Below are 7,893 nucleotides of genomic sequence, written 5' to 3' on the forward strand. Positions count from 1 at the left end.
TTATATTATCCTAGGGCTTATGTTTTAGTATCCTAGTATAATTAGATTGTTTGTATTAATTAAGATATAGATTTGCCTTTATATCTTAATATTTGACTTTGTGTCCTAAAAAGATATAAAATTAAAACTAAGGATATTTGAAAGTTAAATCTGATTTAATTAATTTTAATTCTGTGCAACTTTCTTCAACTAAGATTAAATCTTGATCTCCTAGTATGTCTAGGATTAGTAATGTTTGTTTGGTCAAAGGTTGACTTTATATCTTATTTTCTTTCTGGCCAAAAATTACACTAAAATAAAGAAAATTTCTATTTTTAAATATGATTTATTTATTTTATCTCTTCGTACCTCATTTAGCCATAATTGCATGAAATGATCAAACAACTTGAATTATGATATCTTGATTCTCTTTATGCTTTATATAATATGATTATATTTGGCATAATGATGGATGGTTATGGACTATAAAGACCAATGTGATTGTGTTGAATGGTTGAATATTTTGACTCGATATTATTTAAATAAGGACTATGTTCCTTGCCTTTCTTTAATTTTCTTTATATTGTAAAAAAAATTCATTTAACTTTATTTGAATGCAACTCAAAATTTCTTTAAATTTTATGTAATTATTACATATTTTAGATTGGTTAGATAAAATTTTATTTTATAATCTGGACGGAGATAATGACGCCAAATGGAAATGAATGGGATATTGCTTCAAGATTTGAAGATCATGATGGCAATACCTAGATTCTGACCATCTAGTTATCTTCAATGGCTCAAGATAACTAGTCTAGAAAGTCCATAATCATCCATAGTAGTTTGGCATGCTTAGCTTATATTATTTATTTGGGCAATGATATATTCATGATCATGTCAAAGCATGAAACTTTTATATTCGATATTTGCATGTTCATACCAAAGCATGAAACCTTAATCACTGCTTAATAACAAATTCGTCATTTAATATGAAGTCACATATTAAGGATATGATTAAGTTGCCTTCAATAATTAAAATAGGAACAAGAGCCTTGTTCATAGATTAATTTGTTGAGTAAACTCAAGGTTGCCTATTACATGAGCATGTTCTCTATTTTAATTGATGGGTCTTACTTAACTATTTTATATAATTTTAGATATGCAAAGCCTTGATTATATGAAGATAGAGGCATGAATTAGGTGAACCATATATAATATTTAAAACATCATAAAATATTTTTAGACAAACACTGTTATCACCTAATTGATCTAGAAGTTGTATAGAGATACAATTGATAAATAGTTATGTATCCAATTTATTCTAATATAATTTGTTGAGCAAACTCAAGGGTATATTAAATAGATAAAACTCTAGTCCATTAATATAGCTAAATTGTTAACATCCCGAATTAATATTGTATTAATTTGTATCAAAAAATAGTGGGAGTTAAGTAATTGGTTGCAAGACCTTTATAGGTTACTTGTATAAATTAATTTAAATTCATTTATCTTTATATTGAAAAGGTTGTAAGAAAAAATGAGTGAAAATCTATCTTTACATAGTATCCTTGACACCAACAAGCTTACTGGCAGAACTTTCTTGATTGGCATCGCAATTTGAGAATTGCTCTCAAACAAGAGAAAAAGCTTTATATGCTAAACACACCTTCATTGTGTCACCTTACCACAGATGCATTAGAGGAGGTGTCCAAGAGTATAAAAAGCGTCAAGAAGACAATGACCAAGTTTTTTGTGTGATGTTAGGAAGTATGGCTTTTGAACTACAAAGACAACATGAGAATATGCATGTTTAAACTATCATCTTACATTTGAAGGAAACGTTTGATGAGCAGTCAAGGATTGAAAGGTATAAGACCTCAAAGGAATTGTGTAGATGCAAGATGGCCAAAGGTGCATCTATAAATGCATATGGAATAAAGATGCTTGGATATATTGAATATCTAGGGCGCCTTGGTTTTGTGATGGACCATGAATCAAGTATAGACTTAATTTTGCAATCTCTACTTGACAGTTATTCGCAGTTTGTCATAAACTTTCATATGAATAAGTTTGATAGTATGATACTCGAATTTATTAATATGTTAAAGACTGCGGAGGACACTGTAAAGAAGTAAAAAGGAGTTATTCTAATGGTAGAACCTTCTAACGCTGCTAAGAGTAAGTCTAAGAAGAAAAAGGAAAAGAAAGCCTAGAAGCCCAAGAAAACCTTCAAGGTTATTGGAGGTGCCAACAAGAATAAAGGAAAGTGTTACTATTATAGGAAAAAAGGACATTGGAAAATGACTTGCAAGGTTTATCTCATTGCTTTGAAGGATAAGAAGTAAAAATAAATTTTTAATTCTAAATGGAAGGAATAGACTAGCTTGAAGGCAATTGTTGCAATTCAGTTTAGTTATTAGTTTTGTTTTCCTTATTTAGAATTAATAATTATTATTTATTCCTTCTCTAGAACAATTATTGTTATTATTTGATTTAATAATATTAGAAAATTGTTGCCTTATTTAGTTAAAATTATTTATATTTCTAGAATGTCGTATAAAAGATTGTATGAAAGTATGAAAATAAATTCCTATTACGGGAAACCTAAAGTAATCCTAAATAGGCATAAGGATTATATTATTGATATTAAGACAAATAAGTAATATAAATAAATTGTGTAAATTTAAATCTTATCATATCAATATTATAATCAAGTTGTTTTTTAGAAATAAACATGTAACACCCGGAATTTTTATATATTTAATAATGAGTTTTTATTTAAGTTAATTTTAGTCTCATTATTATTGGGTTTAATTTAAAATGATTATATTTTGGTTATTCAAATTTTTCCAAATGCATATTTATATAAGTAAAATTATATATTGGAAAATTATGGTAGAATTGTAAAGGATGTGTTTATAAAAGAAATTTGGAAAAATTGATTATTTAATTTAATTGTGTGTTAGGACTAAATTGGAAATTTATTTTGGAATAAGGATTGAAAGTATAATTTTATTTTTATGGGGTTTTAATGGAAATTTGTGAGTTTGGTATTTTCGTAAATAAATATGTCGGTCAGGGGTATTTTTGTAATTGTGTATTTTCAGTAATTCTATTTTGGCCCAAAATTAAATAGTTAAGGGCTTAATTGTAAGGCTAAAAAGAAGTTTGGGGGTTAAATTGGAATTCTAATGGATGAAATTGTAAGTAATTAAGAAAGTTGAGGGACGAAATTGTAATAAGGAAAAGTTCAAGGGTCAAATGTCGATATTGAAAGAAAAAGAAGTCGGGGAAGAAGAAAGGAGGAGAGAGAGAGAGAGTGCGGCGTCGGGAAGAGAGAGAAGGGGAAGTTGCAGGCGTCGGGCGGCCGGCGTGGAGCGTTGGTAAGAGGCTTGTTAGCGGCCAAGCGAATCGCGCGTGTGGCGGCTTCCGGGCGTGTTCCTACTGCTTCCGGCTTGTTGGCGGCCGAGTTGGGTGGCGATCGGCTCCTCTCGGCGAGCTTTCTTTTAGTAGCGGCTGACGCCTGTGGTGGCCGGAGACGGAAGATCCGGTGGAGAGAGAAAATGGTGGCAGCCGGCGTGTTTGAGCTTTTCCGTGACTCCGTGAGGATGGATGATCGGAGGATGTATCCCGACTCTCCTCAGCTCAAGCTTCGCGATGGCACTAGTTTCGTGGCGATCGGGCTTCGTTTGCAAATCGACGGCCGTGATCGTTCGCAAATTTCTCCGGATGGTCGGGTGTCAGATCGGAAAATCGGAAGCGGGGATCGTCATCAGCGCGTCGTTGTGAGTCCGATGGTGTGTTCGGATCGTCGATCGGACTCGACCGAGCGACCGAGCGTCTTGGTAATTTTCTTTAGCCCGTTATTTTTTTAGAAATTCTTAGTTTAATTGTGTCTTTTGGTTTATATTGAGTATTTGATGATTTTTGTGGGTCAAAAATAATTGTCTGTCAGTTGCCTGCCTTGTGTTTTGTGCTGTGTGGCGGAGTCGGGAAATAGTGAAGTTGGGGGACCCGACTCCCGTTGTTTTAATTGTAAGTATTTGGAGTGTTTTTCTGGCAGGTCCTGGACCCGTTTTTACGGGGGGTAATGTTCGTGTTGTAGGGGAGGTTCTGCCGAATTTTCTAGAGTTCCGAGTCGAGATTCTTAGACAGTCGATCCTAGGAATCTAGACCTAGGATCTATTGTAATTGTTTCATCGTTTTGATAAATTGTTTTCCGTGATTAGATGATCATGCATTCGGCTCGCTCCTACCGAGACACCTAAGCCGAGCTAGGAGGTCGCCCTAATTCGTGAGTTAAAGTCATATATCGTTTACGCACGTGTCATGCATAAAATTTGATTTGCCATCGCGGAATATTTATTTGCAATTTCAATTTTTCATTCAATTATTATTATTATCATTTGCATGATGCTTTTAATTACTATTTAAATATGTTTTTCCTTTATTACCAATTTTAATATTGCATGATGACTCGGGATGGGACTAGTAGAGAACATAGGAATTGGATGAGTGTCCAATATAATATGAGAGAGATAAGAAAAGGGTAAAGAGGTAAAAATTTTAAGAAAGAAAGATTAGGACTGCCCCGGTCGAGCATCGCTCTCGGGCTTAGTAGAGTGTGGTTGCCGGGAGTAAGGTCCCTGGTCGAGCATTGCTCTCGGGCTTATTTGGAAATTTAAGTGACCGGTGGAGGTAAGGTCCCTGGTCGAGCTTGCTCTCGGCCAGTCTTATTGGATTAAGAGAGCCGAATGGCTACTAGATTTCTTATTTGGATATTTAAGTGACCGGAGGTAAGGTCCCTGGTCGAGCTTTGCTCTCGGGGGCGATCTTATTGGATAAGAGAGCCAAAAGGCTAAGGCCGAGAGTTAAGTGGATCGGAGGTAAGGTCCCCGGTCGAGCTTTGCTCTCCGGGAGCCGGATCTGTTGGAATGAGAGGTTTGAGATGATAGAGTTGAGGTTAGTTGAGACATAAGTGTTGAAATAATCGAGATTTTAGAGTTGGGATTAGAGTTCTCTTGAAGTACTCCGTTCGCTTGCATGTGGAATAAATTTTGTTTAAGCATGGCATGACACATATGTTTTAACATGACACGTATGGTTCGCGTGATTTATTAATTATTTTAAAATTAAATGAATGTGACATTGAGATATTTGAAACTGTTTTAGATGTATGATTTTAACTCACTCTCTCCTTTTATTGTTTTTTCGATTCGTGATCGTTAGTTCTCTCGCGACTCTTATTCAAGTAACCCGACTCCTTCATCATCGGGTGAAGTATTTGATTTGGTATGTAAAATGGTAAATCTTAGATTCTCCGCATGAGTAATTAGTATATGTATCAGTTGTAAATTTTCCGAGCTTGGTCTCGCCTAGTATTTTCGGTAGACCAAGTAGTTTTGTAAAGTGTAACTATTAAGATAATTTATGGTTTTAATAATATAAATTTGAGTTGAGATTTGTTTAAATCAGTGAGTGTCGGGGCTTACTACGGGTTTCGGTGGCCTTAAGCCTACCCATTCCTAGTCTTGGTCACGGGCCCAAGGTGGGGTCGTGACTAAGTTGGTATCGAGCTTAGGTTTAGATTTCCTTCGACCTAAGTTAAGATTTTCCGAATGCTGCGAGTTAGGATCAAGTTTGTCTTGTTGTTTTCATTGACTTAAGTGTCTCGGCCTTCTGTTGAGAGTCGGTCTTTCCTTTCTTGTAAGCTTGTCTTTGGTGCTTTGTCTTGAGAATAAGCTTGTAGCGATGGGAAGATCCGGCCGCGATAGACTCGTGGCCGCTTCTTCAAGTGATTAGTGCGATCCGCCTTTAGAAGCTTTGATTGTTGTTTCATGGTGGCACCGCAGTCAGCTTTTAGTGTAGAGCGTGGTTGCGATCGTGTCATGGACGCTCATCATCGCATCGTGCATCGTCCTTATTGAGTAGGCAAAGTAGTGCCTGGAAGTCGAGTAGATGTCAGAGCTCTATGGTTGAGTTTTGGTGATTGTAAGAAGCTTAAGAAAGGTGGCGGGGAGTATTTTCGGACGCCGAATCCGGAGAAACTTAAGCGAACATTATTTATTTTTCTAAGTAGAACAAGTGTTTTAAAATACAATATTGCGCCCAGTCCCGTAAGAATGCATTATGGCATTTCACTGTTAGGCATGCATAAATTCATTTTAGGACATGCATCATACATTGTGCATTGCAACCCTTGGTGATAGGGGCATCATCACCTGTGATATTGTAGAATTTTATATAAAGAAAAATGGCTAGAGATTTTACGATTTTGTAAAAGTATTTTTCAAGATAATAAAGTTTTTATCAGTGATGATTATAAAGTAAATAAATAAGTAAATTTTTCAAAGTAAATAGTGTTAGCTTGAGAATTCTCTGGATGACGAGCTGAGTTGCCGTGAGAGTAAGTTTGTGGAGCTGTAGGCCCCATGTTAGATTATAAGGGAGGCTTTTGGATTTCAGTCAAGGAGGAATCTTGTGTCAGGATGGCATGGTTGTGTCGGTTGATGCGATCAGATGGATGTTATGTCGAGGATGATGTGATGTAGATGTTAAGGATTTTTTTTCCGACGCGTGCGGGCGTCATTAGGAAGGAAATTTGGTGAGTGGATTTTTGGCAGGATCAGAATTGGCCCTTCTTGTGTGGAAACCCTTGGTTTTGTCGGCAGGTTGGTGAGGTGGCATGTAAGTTGGACTTGCCGCCAAGTATTAGTCATGTTCTCTGAGGTTAAATCCAGTTGTTTGTAAGTCTGAGCTGAGGAAGTGTATTTTCGATCTTTGCTCGTGTTGGACCCTTAGTGAGTGGAAGCAAGTGAAGATTTGGTTTCCGAGGAGTAGTAAGTGAGGATCGCGGATTTTCAGGTTCGCCAGTTTTATTTAAGGGTTTTATTGATGAGTCTTGTGGTTTAGTTTAGTTTCTGCCGAGGAAAGTTTCCGGTAGTTGGAGATGAGAGGTTCCTAATTAGTTTCAGTCTTAGAGTGTAGCCCTTTTCTTTAAAATTCGAGGACGAATTTTTTTTTAAGGGGGGAGAATGTAACGAATTTTTATATATTTAATAATGAGTTTTTATTTAAGTTAATTTTAGTCTCATTATTATTGGGTTTAATTTAAAATGATTATATTTTGGTTATTCAAATTTTTCCAAATGCATATTTATATAAGTAAAATTATATATTGGAAAATTATGGTAGAATTGTAAAGGATGTGTTTATAAAAGAAATTTGGAAAAATTGATTATTTAATTTAATTGTGTGTTAGGACTAAATTGGAAATTTATTTTGGAATAAGGATTGAAAGTATAATTTTATTTTTATGGGGTTTTAATGGAAATTTGTGAGTTTGGTATTTTCGTAAATAAATATGTCAGTGGGGGTATTTTTGTAATTGTGTATTTTCGAATTCTATTTCGGCCCAAAATTAAATAGTTAAGGGCTTAATTGTAAGGCTAAAAAGAAGTTTGGGGGTTAAATTGGAATTCTAATGGATGAAATTGTAAGTAATTAAGAAAGTTGAGGGACGAAATTGTAATAAGGAAAAGTTCAAGGGTCAAATGTCGATATTGAAAGAAAAGAAGTCGGGGAAGAAGAAAGGAGGAGAGAGAGAGAGTGCGGTCGGGAAGAGAGAGAAGGGAAGTTGCGGCGCGTCGGCGTGGGCGCCACGGAGGCGGCGTCTTGTTGCGGGCGGCAATGCAGCCTCCAAAGAACGGGCGGGAATCGCGTGTGGCGGGGCCCAGTGTTCCGGCTTCGTTGTTGGCCGAGTTGGGTGGCGATCGGCTCTCTACGTAGAGCTTTCTTTGGTAGCAATGGCGACGCTGTGGTGGCCGGGAGACGGAAGATCCGTGGAGAGAGAAATGGTGGCGGCCGTGTTTGGGCTTTTTCCGGCTCCGGAGGATGGATGATCGGAGGATGTAT

Source organism: Ricinus communis, chromosome 7 (genome assembly GCF_019578655.1).
Source record: "Ricinus communis isolate WT05 ecotype wild-type chromosome 7, ASM1957865v1, whole genome shotgun sequence".
Lineage (NCBI taxonomy): Eukaryota > Viridiplantae > Streptophyta > Magnoliopsida > Malpighiales > Euphorbiaceae > Ricinus > Ricinus communis.